This window comes from Struthio camelus, chromosome 1 (assembly GCF_040807025.1).
Source record: "Struthio camelus isolate bStrCam1 chromosome 1, bStrCam1.hap1, whole genome shotgun sequence".
NCBI lineage: Eukaryota > Metazoa > Chordata > Aves > Struthioniformes > Struthionidae > Struthio > Struthio camelus.
This window is the reverse complement of record NC_090942.1, coordinates 11,173,760-11,192,848: the sequence shown is the minus strand read 5'-3', so window position 1 is coordinate 11,192,848 and position 19,089 is coordinate 11,173,760.

The window sequence follows — 19,089 nt, the reverse complement described above, 5'->3', positions numbered from 1 at the left end:
CTGATGGAAACATAGGTTAAATGAGGGATTTAATTCAAGCTTCATTCTTTGAAACTGGGTCCTATGGTGACAAGTTCGTCTAGTAATTTTGTGTGTCTAGGTATTTTCCCCTGTGGTTCTATTGGTTCTATTAGAGAAACTAAAGGAATGTTTTGGATCATTCATTCCTCCTGTGCTGCTGTTAATCAGACCATCCACAAACTCTATTTTAAGTCTGGAGATTTTTTTAGTTCATTCTGTGGCTTTGGAACTTTGTCATTATAATTTGTCTTCTAATTTTCAGCCTTAATATATTCTTGGGGCAGTTTATATGTTTATCCCTGCATTGTAATTGGTTAGAACGTTAAGCTTTTCTCCCCTGATGATATGTACTCTCCTTTTCTCACTTCCCTCGCTCCACCTGTGTATTTTTAGAAAACAATCAAAACTTCTCTCAGCCTTTTTTTACTATGCTAAATAAGACATGCTCTCATGCTGTCCCCTCACATGACAGTCCTTCCATTACAATGCTAGTCTATCTGACTACTTGCAGCTCTTTTCTACACAGCACTATACAGAGTCTCTTTCCTCCTCTTATTTAACGAGATTTTCTCTCTCCCAGTCCTTTCTCATTCATCACTTACCTGGATTGTCAAGGTTCAAGCAATCAGCTACCACACTCTGCCTCAGAGCTCTACCTGCGTCAGGCCTGGCTGGCAAAGGCAGGTAAATTTTAACGAAATACTCAGTATCACTACAACTTTTGCATTTGCTTTAAAAATCTGTATTGAACAGAAAGAAACAGCATACAGATTTATTATAGATGAGAAGGTCCACAGTCCAATTCCCTGTATGTGAGATTCAGTCCGTAGGATTAAATTTACTAAGCAGAAATAAAAGACAGGAATAGAAGATATTGATAAAGTTTTTTGGAAAAAAGCCCCCACAACAATAATAATCTAAAATCTCAGCTTCTGGGAAGAAAGATACTTGATATTCTTTTTTTTTTTTGGGGGGGGGGTATATAAACCACTGCCTATCTGTAGGCCTTATGCCCATCTGCTGCAGGTGCTGGATGAAAGGTAGATTTCTGCCACTTTCCTCTTCCTGAGGCCTTTGACTAAAATACAAGGAACATTCATCAATAGTCAATTTTTCCTTCAGCCTACTGGCTGCAGAGAGGTGCATTGTATTCTTCTGCTCTGTGTCCTAAAGACAGGTCCTAAGTTCATCTCAAGACCAAACCCATGGATCGTGAAGGCAATGATCTTGCAAACCCAGCCTTATGAGAAGCTGGAACACATCCTCCGGAGTGCACAAAACACATTCTTCCCACCGTGCTGCCGTATTCCTCTACATAAGAGCACCTGTAGGCAGTCGGTGGGCATGCAGCTGTATAGATGGGCAAGGAGCTAGGAGAGAAAACTCTAGATGCTTCTCTTTGAAGGTCAAATAGGTGCAATAGCTGATTTTTGACCATTCTTATTTTGTGAATTTCTTCTATATCTTCCTCTGTTGCTGCTCAGTACTTCCCAAGTGGCAGCAGCATGTGATTCTTGACTGTTTCTCTTCTGCCCACATGGTCGATAGCTGTAACTGTGAAGCTGAACAGTCTTGCTAAATTTCTTTCTGAGGCTTCTCAGTAAAGCTGTGAGCTGCAGCAGAAGCTCTGGAATCGGGTGTCTACAGCCTTAAAAAGATGTTGTACTGGTTTATACTTGGCTCATGTTTAGAATCATATGAGTTAAAAATAAATCTTAAACAAATAAATACTGGAAGTTTAATTTCTGAAAAAGATGAACGCTATCACTCCCATTGCTTAACCAAAGCAAATTTTTGAATTACTGATAGGAAAGAATGTCAGAGATTTTTAAGCTTTGCCTTTGCTATATGAATGCAGATTAATTGGTGTCTGTAGGGCCTTTATGTAAACACCCACTAATGTGTTAAAAAAGAAAAATGAATGATCCTGCTCACTAATGGGAATTTCCCCAGGGAGTTCAATGAGAGTTAGATGCTCAGAGGCTCTTCTGTTAAACAATAGCACACATTTTTTATTGTGGGGAGAGATATTTTCCTACCAGTAATACAGAACCAATGCATTAAGTTAGATGAAGATTTTCCTTTCCCAGCAAATATCAAAAGATAATGAGACTGTGGGAGTGTATTTTTTGCCAGATTTTCAAATGACTATTTCTAGCCTCCAACTATGTGAGATACTGGCAGATTTCACAAGGTCTCTGCATGATCCTTCCTCACTGAAATCATTCCTCAGATCTTAAATAATTATTTCTATATGCCTGTGCAGGGACTACCAGTTTTACAAGGCCTCTCTTTTAAACATCCAGCAAAGATTTCTGATATTCTGATCAGGAGGAAGACAGAACTCAAAACTCTTGGTTTAAAAATCTCTGAGCTGGAGGTATTTCTGCTTTTGCATTTTTATCTAGGATGTTAGAGTGTCATGCAGAAAAAGACCAAGATTATAAATGGGGCCTACTATTTTTTCTTGATTAAAGAATAATTTTTGCCTACCTAGAAGGTGTGGCGAATAAACAAGTTATTTGTTTCTTCTGAGATGGATTTAAACAGAAGTGGCAAGCTGTAAACTGAGTAGATAAGAGTCTGGTCATTGTCTTTGTGACCAATCAACTCCTCATATTTTTAGAGATTAACTAATTTAAATAAACTGAAGATTCAGTCTTGGCCATAAAATCAATGTTGCCTGATTTTTAAGTGGATGTAGCAATCATGGCTTTCACAAGCTCAGTGAGCTACTCTTTGAGGCTTTTGAGGGAACTTGTAGTCTTGTGAGAAGAGATCCACTGGAGAAAGCCTCACATAGAGCAGGAGATGCTTGTACCTGGCTTCCATTTGCTCTTTAACTGGCATTTAGTGAGCACTGCAAAGAGGGGCTGCAAATGGGGATTCAGCGTTTGGTGTGATAGATTGCATAGAGGGACACTGCTCAGGCTGGTGTTCACTGTTGGGGCTTGCAGTTTAAACACAAGTTTCTAGGCTTTGCTTCTAGATCTTCTAAATCTTCTGGGAACTTCAGGTGGGAAAGGCTTCAGGAAAAGGCTACCTCCAGTTTAAGGAGTGTTAAACACCCATTCAACTAGTGCCAGCGAGAGAGCTATACAACTACCAGGCCCAGAGCACACCTAACAGAAGCAGCTAACAGAAGTGGCTAGCAGCTTGTGTAGCAGTTTGTACAGAGAGGAGCACAGAAGTGGGCTGGAACCTCTGCTGAAGACAGCATGGGACTGATCAGCAACGGTGCTGATGTGCCACAAGGCATGGTCACCAGCACACACTGGAACAACCACTCCGGGCACCCCATGGGCCTCAGCTCAGCCTGAGCTCTGGAGGGAGAGTGCAGCTTGGCAAGCCTGGGGCTGCAGAGAGTGCCTGGGAAAGGGGCTGGGGCTGGGATTGGGGCAGGTGGAGATATGCGCTCAGTAAGGTGCTGTCCCCAGGTTAAGGAGTATTGGAAGGAAGCAAGCACACTGCAGAGCATCAGGGAAGATCATAAAGAGGTCGGAAAAGACCTTCACAGAGCTGAGAGCCTGAACCTCTAACTGCACAGATGAAGTGGCAGCCAGAGTCTGGTCAATTGTGTAGCAAATGGAGATTCCCATGACTGAGAAGGCTTGAAGCTTGTGTCTTCTGGCAGGCTCCGTGTATACCTGCAGATACGCAAGTACACAGTAGATTCAACGTCCTGGTAGCACATAACAGTGAGAAAACCATGTCATGAGAAGCATCACAGCAAAGCTAGCCTACATCAGCACCAAGACAAAGCAGCACGTGATATTAGAGGGAGACTCCTTCCTGCAGGTGATGGAGACCTTATCTGTCAATCTTACTGGCTGTCTAGGGAGGTTTATTGTTTGCCAGAGTGAGGTGAGCAGGGCAAACTGGGGATGGCAGCCAGGGTCAAAAAGTCCAGATCATTAGCCAAATCCTACTGACGAGGCTGGTCTGAGACTGGGCTGGGTGTTTGTCCATGTTTTGGGGCTGAGATCAGGCCTGGTGAAGGTAACCAGGGTCAGAAACAGCCCCATGGTGGCTGGGCAGGGCTGTGGGGATGGGCTGAGACTTGACAGGGTGGTCATCTGCAGGTTAAGGCCGGGGTCAGGGCACAAATCAGTGGGCCATGGCCGGTTCAGGCCTCCTCGAGGGAAAGGGAGTGCTCAGGACCCAGTGTAGCCCAGGGCACTGGAGTAGGTGACGTTCTGAGGGCCTTCCAAACTGAATTATCCCATGAACCTAGTACACAAATACTGTTAGATTACGGCATTGAAAAATGCTGGACTCATTCTTGTTTACTAATGGGCTTTTTAATATTTGTGCATGCATGTTTATTCATAGTGGGAAAGGTAAAGAACAGGAGGAGGAAAGGGGGAAAGCTAAGAAGATCAAATTCCTTACTGAGGAACAAAAGACTTTGAGAGAATAATAATGTTTTGAAAGAGAATCTTTGTTCTGTGACCTTAAGGCACTTTCATAATATTAACTGATCAAAACTTGTAATGTTCCTGCAAAGGAAATAAGTATTGCCATATCTGTTTTACGGATGGGAGAATACAGATACATGGAAATTATGTGACACAGTTACATTAAGATGATAGGGCAAGATGAGGCTGGAACATAAATCTTCAGGCCTGCTTTCTAACCAGCAAATATGCCCCAGGCTTCCTAATCCGGAACCCAAATGTGCAGTAAAAAATGTAGTTGAGCATTTTTTCTCTAGCAGACTCCAGTTCTTGATACTTCCATAATTTAGAATGCATGTAGAACACATCCTTGCCCCACAAAGAAAAGTAAAATAAAGAAAATATCAAAGCACTTCCTAACAGTTTTACTGTTAATATGATATAACAAGAATCCAGATGCCAATATGTGAGATTAGAAGCAACTGATAATTCAGAGAAGTTATTCCTGTCAATTGGGCACTTTGTCAAAAGGGGTCTAAATGACTTGCACTGTCATTGCATTGACCATAAGTGAAATAAGGAAATCTGACCAGGGTACAGGCAAGAATAACTTAGCAGTATTTAGCCTGTTCTGCTGTAATTTTATATCTGCTGTGAGAGCAAGTTTAGAAAAGCTGCCTGCCTTTCACTTAATCAGTTTTCCAGTGCGTATCTGCACAAACCTTTCATTACCTGCACAGACTTTAACATTTTTTCCAAACTCAGTCTTTATGGTGGACTGGCTGGTTGGGTTTATTTAGCCCTGAGCAGGGACTCTAAAAGGTGAATAATGACTTTGAGAGAAGAGATTGTCTAAGCTCCCTGGTGAACAGAGCTCTAATCTCAGAGCTTCTGTATTAGCTCAGATGTACTCAGGAAAGCTGCAGACACCATTCATATAAAAATATGTAGTGTTGAAAGGAGAAGATTTGGTTCTGTAGTAGACATGAGATGTGAATAGAAAGAAAGGAGGACTCTCGGTTTTTTTTCCAGTTTTGGGAGCAGTGGAAATGGGACTGATCTCTGCCACAATTTAGAGTGAGTAGCTCTACTTTACAGCTCCATAGCTTCACCTTTCAGAAAGGAACCCTGCCATGACTGATGCTGAAAGCTCTAAGGCACAAGCCTATTTTTCTTATGAATTACTTTTAGTGTAGCAGATTCTCAAAGTTAAAATCCATCTGGAAGATGTGAAGTGTTGAGAAACTCCTCTGAAGGACAGCTTTGTTACTGCTAACTTTCCATAATATCAGATTTCAAACAAAAAAGTTTCTAGAATTTTTTTTCTTTTTAACCAAAATAAAAACCTTTCCTTCTCTAGATTGCTAAGTAAATGAGTCTGCATTCTCATCCAGAGGTTAAAAGTTAAATTTAGGAGGCCTTTCCATTTTAGGTATAAAACATATGGCACATCACAAGATGCACTGAGCCTTTGAGATGTGCAAATCCCAGGTCTAAACTGCTCTTTATTCCCCAGCTTCTCCTTCTCATATGAGAGAAAACAGATGACTAACTAGTGGCCTATTTGTAAGAGTATGGTGTTGTTCTGAGCTACTGTTAAGGAATTGAGTTCTGGGTAAGAGTCTATGGAGTTCCTGTGCTGAGAGAGAAAGAGCAAATAAGAAAAGCAGATGTTTGAAGGTTCATGGGAAGAAAAATCTGTAGGAAAAAAAAAAAAAAGCAGGAAATGATCTTTAAAGAGACACTACAGAAAAAACACTCAAGAGTTGGAGCATAAGACTAGACTGTCAGCAGATATTGTACCATGTGAACAGGGCAGTCTTGGAGTTAAGCCAGAGTGAGGTCAACAGTTATGATAAGATGACTGAAATACAGCACAGGAAGGACTTGATTTCCCAAGTTAGCTAGTGGGAAGTCCTTCACCAGAAGGGAAAAGGCCTTTCTGCCCCAGAAATGTCTGAAAAGCTGGGGAGGGGGGGAAGTTATGATTTATTCATACTTTTACTTTCAGAAATGTGACAATCTATTTTCTGAGGATGACCTGGAGAAACCACTCAGATCCCAAATATCATGAGAGTATGGAAAAGTTCATATCCATCCACTGTTCTTTTCTATCCTATGGTCTGTCTCTTCCTTTTGCCAATCTTGCTTGCCTTGCATACCAACCAAATAATAATGTTTCCACGTTTTGACTTCTCAAAAGTATGTTTATCCCCTTAAACAAGGAATTCTAAATTATTTCAACCCTGGATTCATCACTTACATTCTTATATTAGTTATTGCAATAGCAAATAACAGGTAGCAAAGCATTAGTGATCAAACAGTGTAAAGTGAGTTTAAATCATCCAGCAGCAGCTCAAAATCAAAGCTGTTGGGTCATATTCCCTCTTCTAAATAAACTTAACCAGCTCCCTACTCACTTATTATGTTCCAACATTAACAGAATACCTGAAACCAATGCCACATATTTCTAAATGAACCCATTATTTTATCCACATATTAAGCACACACTCATGACCTAATTTTATAAAATGTCGTTTCTTTAATTCATCTAATCAGGCAGATAACCTAGAATGCCAGACTTGAGTGTTTCCCAGTCTGTACATGCTGTTGTGTAGTGCCCTTCAAAGAATTACAGAATGGTTGAGGTTGGAAGGGACCTGTGGAGATCATCTAGTCCAACCCTCTGCTCATGCAGGGTTACCTAGAGCAGGTTGCGCAGGACCCTATCTAGACAGGTTTTGAATATCTCCAGGGAAGGAGACCCCACTACCTCTCTGGGCAACCTGGTCCAGGGCATGATTTTCCCTCTGTGAATCCATGCTGACTACTCCTGATCACCTTCTTGTCCTTCAAGTGCCTGGCATCCAGGATTAGCTGCTTCATTGCCTATCCAGGGATGGAGGTGAATCTGGCCAGACTGTAGTTTGCTGGGTCATGCTTCTTGCCCTTTTTGAAGACTGGAGCAACACTGGCTTTCCTCCAGTCCTCAGGCACTCTCCTGATCTCCATTACCTTTCAAAGATGATGTAGAGTGGCCTAGTAACGACATCCGCCAGCTCCCTCAGCGCTCATGAGTGTATCCCATCAAGGCCCATCGACCTGTGTGTGTCTAGTTCGCTTAAGCGATCCCTATCCTGATCCTCTTCCATTAAGAGAAAGTATACCTTCTCCAGACTTTCTTCCTGGTCTCTGTGGCCTGGGATTCCTGAGGGCTGGCCTTAGCAATAAAGACGAAGTGAAGAAGGCATTCAGTGCCTCAGCCTTTTCTGTATCCTTTGTCACCAGGGCCCCTGCCCCATTCTGTAGTGGGTCCACGTTTCTTCTAGTCTTCCTTTTATTACTGATGTATTTGAAGAAGCCCTTCTTGTTGCCCTTGACATCCCAAACCAGATTAAACTCCAAATGGGCCTTGGCCTTCCTAGCCCCATCCCTGCACACTTGGACAACATCCCTATATTTCTCCCAGGTTACCTGTCCCTGCTTCTACCTTCTACATACTTTCTTCTTATGTCTGAGTGTTGCCAAGAGCTCCTTGTTCATCCGTGCAGATCTCCTTCTCCCTTTACTTGACCTCTTGCTGATTGGGATGGATCACTATTGAATAACAATCAGCTTTCTTGGACCCTTTTCCTTCTAGGACCCTATCTCACGGGATTTTTCCAAGTAGGTTCATAAAGAGGCCAAATTTGTTCTCCTGAAGTCCAGGGTTGTGATCCTGCTCTTTGGCCTGCTCCCTCCTCTTAGGTTCCTGAACTCCACCATCTCGTGCCCCTCATTCACTGCAGCCAAGGTTGCTCTCAACCTTCACATCTTCAACCAGCCCTTCCTTGTTTGCAAGTACAAGGTTCAGCAAAGTACCTATCCTCATTGGCTCCTCTATCACCTGTATCAGGCAGTTGTCATTGACATGCTCCAGAAACCTCCGGGATTGCTTGTGCCCTGCTGTGTTGTCCCCCCCCGGCAGATATTGGGGTGGTTAAAGTTCCCCGTGAAGGACCAGGGCCTGCAAATGTAAGGCTACTTCCAGCTCATAGAAGCCTCAGAAGCTGTAGAAAGCCTCATCTATTTTTTCTTCCTGATCAGGTGACCTGTAGCAAACACTCACAACAGTGTCACCCATGTTAGCCTGCCCCTTCGTCCTTACCATGGGGGGGCTTTCATCCCCCCATTTTCCGTCCCCAGGCAGGGCTCAATACGTTTCAGCTTCTCTCTCACACAAAGGGTGACTACCCCTCCTCATCTTCCTGGCCTGCCCTTCCTAAAGAGCCTGTATCCATCCACAGCAGCATTCCAGTCATGCGAGCTATCCCACCATGTCTCCGTAATCGCAGTAAGATCACAGCCCTGCAACTGCACACAGATCTCTAATTCCTCTTGTTTATTCCCCATGCTGCATGCATTTGCATACAGGCACTTCAGAGAAGTATCCGAGTGTACTGATTTTCCCGAACGGGGTACAAGAAGTTTCCCCACAGAAGACTTATCTTGTAGGCTCTTCCTTGCCTGCATCCGAATGATTGAACTACTCCCACTTAAGCCCTGTTTTGGTGATTGTGTGGTCTCTATAACTTTTGTGGTCCCTTTTTATGACTGATTCGAGTCAAATCACTGATTATGTGTACAGGTGCTCATTAGTCTTTTGTGGGCACATAGTCATCCTGTTATAATTGGCCTATGATCCCCTGACCACTGCAGTCACCCATGTAAATAATCTATTACCTAGCTACAAGCAGCCAGCCAGATACATCTTTGCTCTTTTTTGATAATGAAAGTGCCCTGCATCTAACTATCAGATCATAATTAGATCATAGCTGACATAGATAATAGCCTTCCATTTTTTAAACGTGCAACTAATGTAACACTTCAGACACAAGCTTTTACCTTCACAGTACAGCTTGGCCTGAGCCTCATATCACCGATTTTGCCTACAGCCACTTGCTGAACTGTGAGATGATGACTTATGTCAGCCTGCATATCCTTCACATACAAGCTTTGTCAGTTGTCTTCTGCACTGAGGGCTGTATGCTTATGGGAACTTATCTTCTCAAATGTTTTGTTTTTCTCTCAGAAATCTAAAGTCTAGTCCTCCTGGTTTGTCTAGGCATTTAGCTTCCAAGCTGATATTTTTCATTGAAAATAGAAATATTAATAGAAATAAGAGATTTGTATTGAAATTCTCCAAGGGAAGGGAAGACTAAATTCTACCTGAAAGCTACTGCCTGTTACTCAATTTTCAAGTCCTTCTCAGAGACACTGTTTGTTATAAACATTCATTAGCAATTTTGTATTGTTGAACAAGCTTGCAGTTGTTTCTAATTCTATTTTTTTCTGTATTATCATTCTTGATTCTGTCCATCCCTCCTAACTACCATGTGAAGAAAGATCCTAAGCATAAACTCAATGCCTTCGTTATCTGGCTTTTCTCCCACAGATATTTAGTATTAAACCTCTTTCTTAGCATTGTCTCAATATTTGACATTTACCATTGCATCATTTATGTTTCAGAAACTACATCTTTGTTGACTTCCTTCCTAGATCAAATATTTATTGTACAGCCTTTGCTGTACTTATACCTAATCCTGTCAACCTTTCCAGCTACAGCAGCCAGATATTATTTTTCAAAAGCCTAGTAACCTAACACTAATAAATAAGGAGCTAGTGAGTTTAGTCTCTGTCTGCTATTGGTGCTAGCCCCCAGAAATCCACATTGCTTTAATTAAAGGCCCTTTATAAGCCATAAATGAGTAGTAGCTATTCCTGACATCTCTAGGAAACTTGGCAAATTAGACCACCTCACATTTGATGAAGCTGCAGGTGGGCATGACAGCTTTGCTTTGTGGTCTTCAAATCAGTTCCCTTGAACAAATGCTCCACATCAAATCCAATCCTATTTTTAACTTTTCGATGAAGGGAGAAAAGGAAAAGAAAAAAGATGACTGTATCCTAGATAACAGATCCACCTAGAGAACCAATACACCTGCAGCATTAATGCAATGAAGAACCACCATAAACAATGCTTGTTTATATACTGAAACTTTTGCTGCCACATTGAATGATGGCCCACATCAAGATTTTGATGAAATAGCAATATATCATACGCACAATAAGAGACAATAAATCATGTTGTGGGGTGCTGTGAATGAATCAAAAGGAGCCAAAGTTAAGTTATAGGAGAGAGGAGCCATACATTCAGCAGCACCAGGGCAGACATGGATGGGAACTACATGGTTCTGCTCGGGGCAGGATTCTATGTTGCTTCATACGCACTAATATCAATGAGTTTATTGGGGCACATAAACACAATGATTGAACGGATTAGTTACAGCAACTGGACTCTCTAGCAAGAGGGCACACTAGCCAGACTTACATAGGAGGGGTCAAGAGTCTAAAGTTAGCTCTGCCAATAAACTGCCTATTGAAGATGAATAGGCAAGCGTAAGATCATGTTTTTGATACGACTGCCATGTACAACTGGGTTAGTATTAACTAAGAAATTATATGTAAGGTTTAAAATGTTTAGGCCACGTTTGTTTCAGGACGAAATTCTCAACCGCAAGCCTAATTACAAACTCAGGATACTTGGAATTTTGCTTTCTTTTTTTCTTTTAATTCTATCAAATTTGGATAACTGCAGTTGTTCATATACACTGTATACATCTGCTCATGATCTATGCTTCTAAATTTTGTCTGCAAAAATATCTCCACTTAAATTCTTTGTCAATCTTCAGAGACTGACATTCACAATGTATTAGATGAAACATGGAGTAAAAATTGAAAAGCTGTATAAAAGATCTCAATTGTCAAAAAACCAACACAGGCTTCACATTATTAATTCTTAAAATCACTGCTGTTTATTCAATGGCTATTCACAAAATCACAGAATGGTTGAGGTTGGCAGGGATCTGTGGTGATCATCCAGTGCAACGCCCCTGCTCGAGGCAGGGTCACCTAGAACATGTTGCTCAGGATCATGTCCAGCTAGGTTTTGAGTATCTCCACGGATGGAGACTCCACAGGCTCTCTGGGCAAGCTGTTCCTGTGCTCAGCAACCTAACTATTCATCAGCATAGGTATAAATTTAAAGGGCAGGTTAAGAAATATTTGCTGCTATCCCTGATACCGGTTGTAGTTTCTTTGGCAGAAACCTGGGAGGAAGGAAACCTGGGAGTTCAATGTGAAAAATTACTTTGCTTTTACACTTAAAGTAAAGTTCAAACATCATGATGCTGTGGGATTACAGATACATTTATGAAATTTGTTCCCGCCACCGTTTAGTAGAAAGGCCGGTAACTAAATTCTCTTTGCCCACTTAACTAAAATCACAAACAGCATAATGTTTTCTTCCAATCTTACTTACTACCTGAAACAGTACCTAATATTTTAAAGAATGTTGTGGTATCTCACTACTCTTAATGTATGTTTCTTTTCATGCAAATTAAAGGAGGTAATAAAAATAGCCAAAGTTACAGTCCTGGTTTTAAATACCAGCACAGTCACTAGAAAATTTCCCATCGACCATAGTGGTTTGGCAAATAGCCTAATAAAGGAACCCTGTACAGGTTTAAGAGCATAATCTTGCAGTTAAAATGACACGGCCAATCTTTTTCCCTGGGAGGGCCAATTATGGGCCAGCATTGCATATCCTGAATTGTATAAGCCATTTGTTCCCTTGGAACATTCCCTTGAGGACCTTTAAAATTTCTTATTCTTTTCTTTTTAAACAATCTTCCTCAAAATTATGTTTGTCTTTTTTGTTGTGTACACCACAACATTCCCTTGTGAAGTGAATTTTATGGAGAAGGACTGAAAAAGATGGTAGAACAGTGATACTTAGTAAACATTATTAGACCTGTACTGTTTCTCATTGACTTTTACTGGTATCTTTTTTTCTCTAGCTCTCCCTCTGGATCCCTTTCGCCCTCCAACACACAGTAACCTCGCTATTACTTTCAATATCTTTTCCCCAACAGCAGAGCAACTTTCAAAGTTCGCTTTCTACAAGAAGAACTAAAATGGGAGTTGCAAGAAACCTACTAGCTAGGGGCATTTTTCTGAAAGTATCAATGTCTAAAGATAAGTAACTTTAAAGGTGGCTTCTTCTTGGAGCTACATTAGGCTCAGTGTGTTCATTCACTCATAGCCCCATGGAACTTTTTTACATTTTAGCTTTTATTGAAAGTAGAAAGAGTAAACACTATTACTTTCCTTTAAAGTCTGAAACATCACAGCAGCCTGGATCCTGATGAAAGGTGGTCAAGGAAAGCACAAAGCTTTTACTTAGCCTTTAAAAACAACAGGAATTTCAAGGTCTATTTGAAGTTTCCTCCAACATTTGCTATTCTTAGTCCATTAAAATATTGATTTTACCGAATAACCTCACATTTCCCTCTCGGGACATCAGTAATCTGTCTCTTGTTTTACGAAGATGCTCTATGCACTGCTTCAGACTTAAACCAACTTTTTGCTGTTGGAGTGTGCAGAAAGGAAGGCCAAAGGAGAGAGCTCAGGTGTGTGTGTAAGGCAGGTACCTTGCCTAGATTTTATTTCTAATGAAGTAAAGACTCGTGGTGAAAGAAACCTGTAAGTCAGTGATTCCGAAAGATGCTAAGGGAACCTAAGAAATCAGCATTGTCTTTGCAAGCATCATAGCAGGTTGTGTGTGAGCAGTACAACCTATGTCTCGCAATAGAATATTTGTATTGTGTCTATATTTGGCATTGGTAGCACCACTCCCTAAAACCACTCCCTAAAAATTCAAAAGTGAATTCTTTTTTAATGTATCAGATGGACTCCTGAATCCATTTCCACAGTATCTAAGCATCTCACAATCTCTACAGCAGCTTAATAAGAAAGTGCACTTTTTTCCATAGCAGGAATGAAAAACTGCAACTCTGTGGCTGGCTGTAAATGTTGGGACCTGAGAGCGCTTCCTTGATGTCCTCCTTTGTATACTCTGCTCCTTATGTCAAGGAAACCTGGATATTGGGCCAGCAGGGAGCTGTGGAACATTGCAGCCAGTCCTTGAACTGAAAGACTGAGTAGCCTGAACACATCACGGTGTACTGCTGCCACGCATGATAAAAGGAGTCTGAGAGACTAATTGGCTTGTCATGGATAAAATGAGAAGTTCGCATCATAGCAAATAATTTTGGGCTTTTATCTCCAGAGTCCGTGGCCAGAGCTCTAACCGTTAGTGTCTAGAGAGCTGTGGATGAACCAGAGCTCCTGCAACAGCAAGGAGGTCGCCATAGTTTTAACTTGAAATAATAATACGGGGTCTTTTGACAGAAGACCTGGCTGGAACTTCCATTCCCTGACATGTTTGGTTCAATATTTTGTTTTCATACATTTGAAGATACAATAGTAACAGAACTGGAGAATCCTGCTCTCTACTTACCAGACAGTTAAGCGGTTGTTACAAACCATTGTGGTTATTGAGTTTAACGCTCTCTTCCCCTGCCAGCATGCCTCAGTCATCAACTTCTAGGAATGCTTGTGCCTTCAGTAAAGGTGTCAGGCCTTTATCTGACAACAGTCCACTAGAAAATGAACTGGGAAAATGACTGAAAAAAGCCACTAGATAATGTTATTAATATATGACTACTACTAACCTGGGAAGGATCCAAATCACTGCCATAATGTGTTAGAGATGAAACTTCACATAAATTTCTGTCTCTGTGTCATCTAGCCTCTTAGGAAAAAAAAGGAAAAGCTATGGAGAATGAAGTCTAAAACTGTTCACAGGTCTGACTTTAGAAAAACAAACAAGCAAAAAATCTCATGCACGTTTATGTAATTAGGATTCTGTTTGAAACCATCAGTGTTCATTTCCATAAAAGAATAAGGCATTAATTACTTTCATTGCATTATATTCTGCTAATATGATTCATCATATATGTTTTAAAATGAAGTCACTTAACGACCACAGGCCATAAACCACACTTCTAATTACTAACTTCATGAATGTTCATTCGTCATCTAATTCTTTGATTCTTTGGCATCAGACTATAACAAGTACAGAGCAAGAGACCTTAGCCTGATGCCAAAGAATATTTAGCTTTGATCATTATAATCCATCAAATGCCTTAGTGAGTTAAATGGAAGCCCTAATCTTCTTAACAATCATTATTGATTTTAAAACGCTTATAGTTTGGGTTAAACCTCTGAGAAATATAATTCTTCTGTCTTATAAATATGGGGGATGATCAAAAACACGTATCTGTATTTTCTCATCGAAAATGACGTAAAGGCAGGAATAGATTAGACTGCAGCATGCAGTTAACCTAGGGCAGACTATAACATGGGAAGATATTATACTGTATGGACCACTTATGCCTTCCTAGCTAAAACCTAAGCTGATAGAATCACTGCCTTAAATCAAGTCTTGCCAACCTAGCCAATTACAACTCTGACTGCAATGTGCAGTAAATGGGTAGGACATAATAAATCTTTCTATTGTACCAGGCATATGAAAATACAAATGTGTTTGACTGTGTACTATTATCTTACAGCTCAGTTTCATGACACTTCATATCTCACCACAGCAAGAGTCTAAGTAAGCGTAGGCTGAATGGTTTAATATAAGTTCAGGTGGTGAAAAATGGCCTTTTCCCCAAAGATGTTTCCAAGCACAGCAATGCTGCTGGTCACATGTAACCTTACAGCCTTTGTTACTTCACTTTGCAAAAGGACATGAAAATGAGAGGACTTATCATTTTGAGCTTACCATTTCTACCACTTACAATTTTCTTTGGAAAATAAAGAGATAAAATTGGTCAGTTTTATTTCATGTTTCTCAGGTGATAGCTAAGTGATGTTTGTTCGGTCTTCCAGTGGTAGACGGGAACACATCAATCCAAATGAAACTTCTTAAATCACTTTGCTTACATATGACTATCACTCTCCACCAACAGCTGACAACTTGAGCCAAAACTATTGTTGTTTGCTTTAATGGATGATTAGTGCTGGAAATGTGATAGGTACTTTAGTATTATAAAGTGATGTCAAACCTGTAAAAATGCATATTATCAGGTGCTGTCATTTCGGATACAATATCGGACTTTGCTATGAAAAAAAGAAAATGGCAGAATTAAAGCTAAGAGGCCAAATTTGTAGCAACAGAGGTTGATGCCATGCCATTTCTTTCACGCCCACCCTCCAATCTTTACATAGTTTTTCTCTGTTGTTAACAGAGTTGCATACCCGTAACAATGAAAGGTTAATTATAGATTAGAAATGCCTTTGATGTCCCATGAATTAGGATATCCTCATTCATTCAGAATATCACTGATATGCTCATGTACAGTTGCGAGTCTGTTGCTTCACGGTAGTGCTATTCCCTCCGTTGGCTGAGTTAGTTTGATTTCTTCCTTTTTCCCCTCTTAGCAATACAGCAGACAAATCTCTGCTTTCTCAGAGACCATTAGCCAATTAAAGGAGTGCTCTGGCAAATGTACTGCACAGAAATCACAGCCATATATTAATTATGCATTTTTTAATGTTGTACAACTGCTATAAAACCATTTTAATTTCAGGTTTATTATCAGTCGGGTATAACATTAACATCGTGGGGCCTCAACACCAGCCCCATCCCTTTTCTGTTTCTCCAGTGTCACAGAGATTAAATAGATTTTACTGGAAAAAGGACTGACGTACAGATGTTAAGTGCATTTTGCAAGGTAAGTGGCAACGCAGTGGGGTTGTTGAAAAAGCTGAGGCATATCTGAACTTCCAACAATGGAAGGGGACAAAATTACAATGTCTATGTGGATATACTTTAAGAGTAAAGGGATTCAGAAGGCCATAGCCGAGCAGAACTGGAGCAAATTCAAGAAGCATCTGACTGATAAGAATATGAGCATGTGTAATGTTATTTTTATAATAAACATTCTGGCCAAATAAGCATTTGGCAGTTTTCCTCCGAGGCTGCTTTTTTAATGTTGTTGCTGGCTTCAGTTTCATTAGCCTAAAAAGTGTCAGGGGGGTTGTAAAGAAGCAACACCCATAAATTACTTTCGTATCATAGTTGTCACGGTGATAAATGAAGAGAGATTAATTAAATGTATATTCAAATGAACTCTACTGACTTGAAGGGTGTTTTTATAGGCTAGGGTTTCACTGAGGCTTGGGAGTGGTGTCATGGCGAGAGGAAACTTTTGTCTGGAAACTTCTGAAGTTTAAGTATCTGGAAATACACAGAAGATTAGTTTTAAACAAAGCACCTGGGTGCCCCTTTGTGGGCTGTAGTGTTATTGCACCGGTAAGGACTCCAACAAGGTACCCGCAGGATTTCATTACCTATGATTGTTGGTATCTGTCTGATGTTTATACAGTTTGCAAAAACATGTCATTTTGAAATTACACCGTTGGTGCTTCAGTATCTTTGCTGTCTCATTATGTGATATAAACTATCCACCTGGTATTCTGGTACAGCATAGTTCTTTATTAATCTACAAGGCAGATTAATGTTATGAGTCATTTATTATCCACATTTGAGGCAAAACACAGCAGCAAAAGTACAAATATTGCTGATGAGTATGGGGAAATAGAAGAAGAGACTGCAGAAACAGGAACAGTTATCAGCAAATAAAGAGGAGAAATCTTCCATCTAGAGAAAAAACAAAGCCAGGGCCCTGATGTTACTGATGCTAGAATAAGAGAAATAATAGTATATAAGAAAAAGATACAGCTGATGAATCTGTGTTCCTAAGTATTTCTTGATACGAATGATAATGGATATAACAGTTGTATTTATCATAGAATCACAGAATTGTTGAGGTTGAAAGGGGCCCCTGGTGATCATCCTGTCCAGGCACCCTGCTCAAAGCAGGGTCACCTAGAGCAGATTGCTCAAGGCTATGTGCAGTGGGGTTTTGAATATCTCCAAGGATGGAGACTACAACCTCTCTGGGCAACCTGTTCCGATGTCTAACCACCCCTTACAGTAAAAGAGTTTTTCTAATGTTTAAATGGAATTTCCTGTATTTCAGTTTGGGCCCACTGCCTCTTATTCTTTCCCTGGACACCATTGAGAAGAATCGGGCTGTCTTATTCACTCCTTCCCATCAGATATTTATATACCTTATAAGATGCCACAAGATTCCCCCTGAGCCTTTCCTTCTCTAGGCTAAATAGTCCCAGCTCTCTCAGCCTCTCCTTGTATGAGAGATGCTCCAGTCCCTTCATTTTCTTTGTGCTGTTTCACTGGACTCACTCTGTCGTGTACTGGAGATCCCAGAATTGGACCCAGCACTCCAGCTGTGGCCTCACCAGTAGAGGGGAAGGGAAGGATCACCTCCGTTGACCTGCTGGCAACACTGTTCCTAACGCAGCCCAGGAAGCTGTTGACCTTCTTTGCCACAAGGGCACATTGCTGGCTCACGGCTAACTTTTTTGTCAGCCGGGACTCCTAGCTTCCTCTCAGCAAATCTGCTTTCCATCTGGTTGGGCCCTGGCATGTACTGCTGAATAGGATTATGTCTCCCCAGGTGCAGGACTTGGCATTTCCCTTTGTTGAACTTCACAAAGTTCCCGTTAGCCCGTTTCTGCAGCTTATCGAGGTCTCTCTGAATGGCAGCACCACTCCTCGTAGTTTTGTATCATCTGCGGATTTGCTGAGGGCCCACTCATTCACTCCTATAATCTGGGTCACCAATAAATATATCGAACAGATTTGGTTCTGGTATCAGGCCCTGGTGTGCACCATTGTGACTAGTCTCTGGCTGGACTTCACAGCACTGATCACAACTCTGAATTCAGGAGTTCAGCCAGTTTTCCATCCACTTCATTGTCCATTTGCCTAGACCGTATGAGGATGTTATAGGAGACAGTATTGGAAGCCTGGCTAAAGTCAAAATAAACAACATCCCCAGCTCTCTCCTCATCCACTGATGTCGGTATTTCATTGGAGGTGACCATCAATCAGCTTGGTCAAGCATGATTTCCCCTTTGTAAACCCATGCTAACTACTCCTAATCACCTTCTTGTCCTTTATTTACTTGGAAATGACTTCCAGGAGGATTTACTCCATCACGTTCCTCAGAATCAAAGTGGCTCTGACTGGCATGTAGTCCTTCCTCCTTCTTACCCTTCCTGAAGATAGGAGTGACCTTTGCTGTCTTCCAGTCCTCAGGAATCTCTCCTGATTGCCATGACCTTCAAAGATAACCGAGAGTGGCCTCACAATGACATTGTCCAGCTCCTTCAGCGCTTGCAGGTGCATCCTATCAAGTCTCATGGACTTCTACGTGCCCAATTTGTTTAAATTTTCCCTAACTTAATCCTTCCTTACTGAAGGTAAGCCTTCCCCCCACCCCTCCAATAAGACTGACGATTCATTGTGCTATTTCAGAAATAGCAAAAGAATAGACTTTGACTTGAAGAACAGAAATCACAACAAAAACAAAATGCAAGAAAAAAATCATTCCACTTGTGCTTCTGTAGAACCAAGACGCAGACTAAAATATACTGTTTAGAGTTGATGTGAGTAACACCAGGTAGGAACTGACCTCACTTTCTCTGTGTTCCTGTCTAGATCTGCATGTGATGACCACTGAAGACCTCTGGAAGAAGTTCCTTTGCTTTGTTCCATGTAGAACAGTACTCTAAGAGTTAAAAATCTATTTTATCTCAAGTATGTGCTTTGGGTGATAGGGAAAAGGGGCTGTAG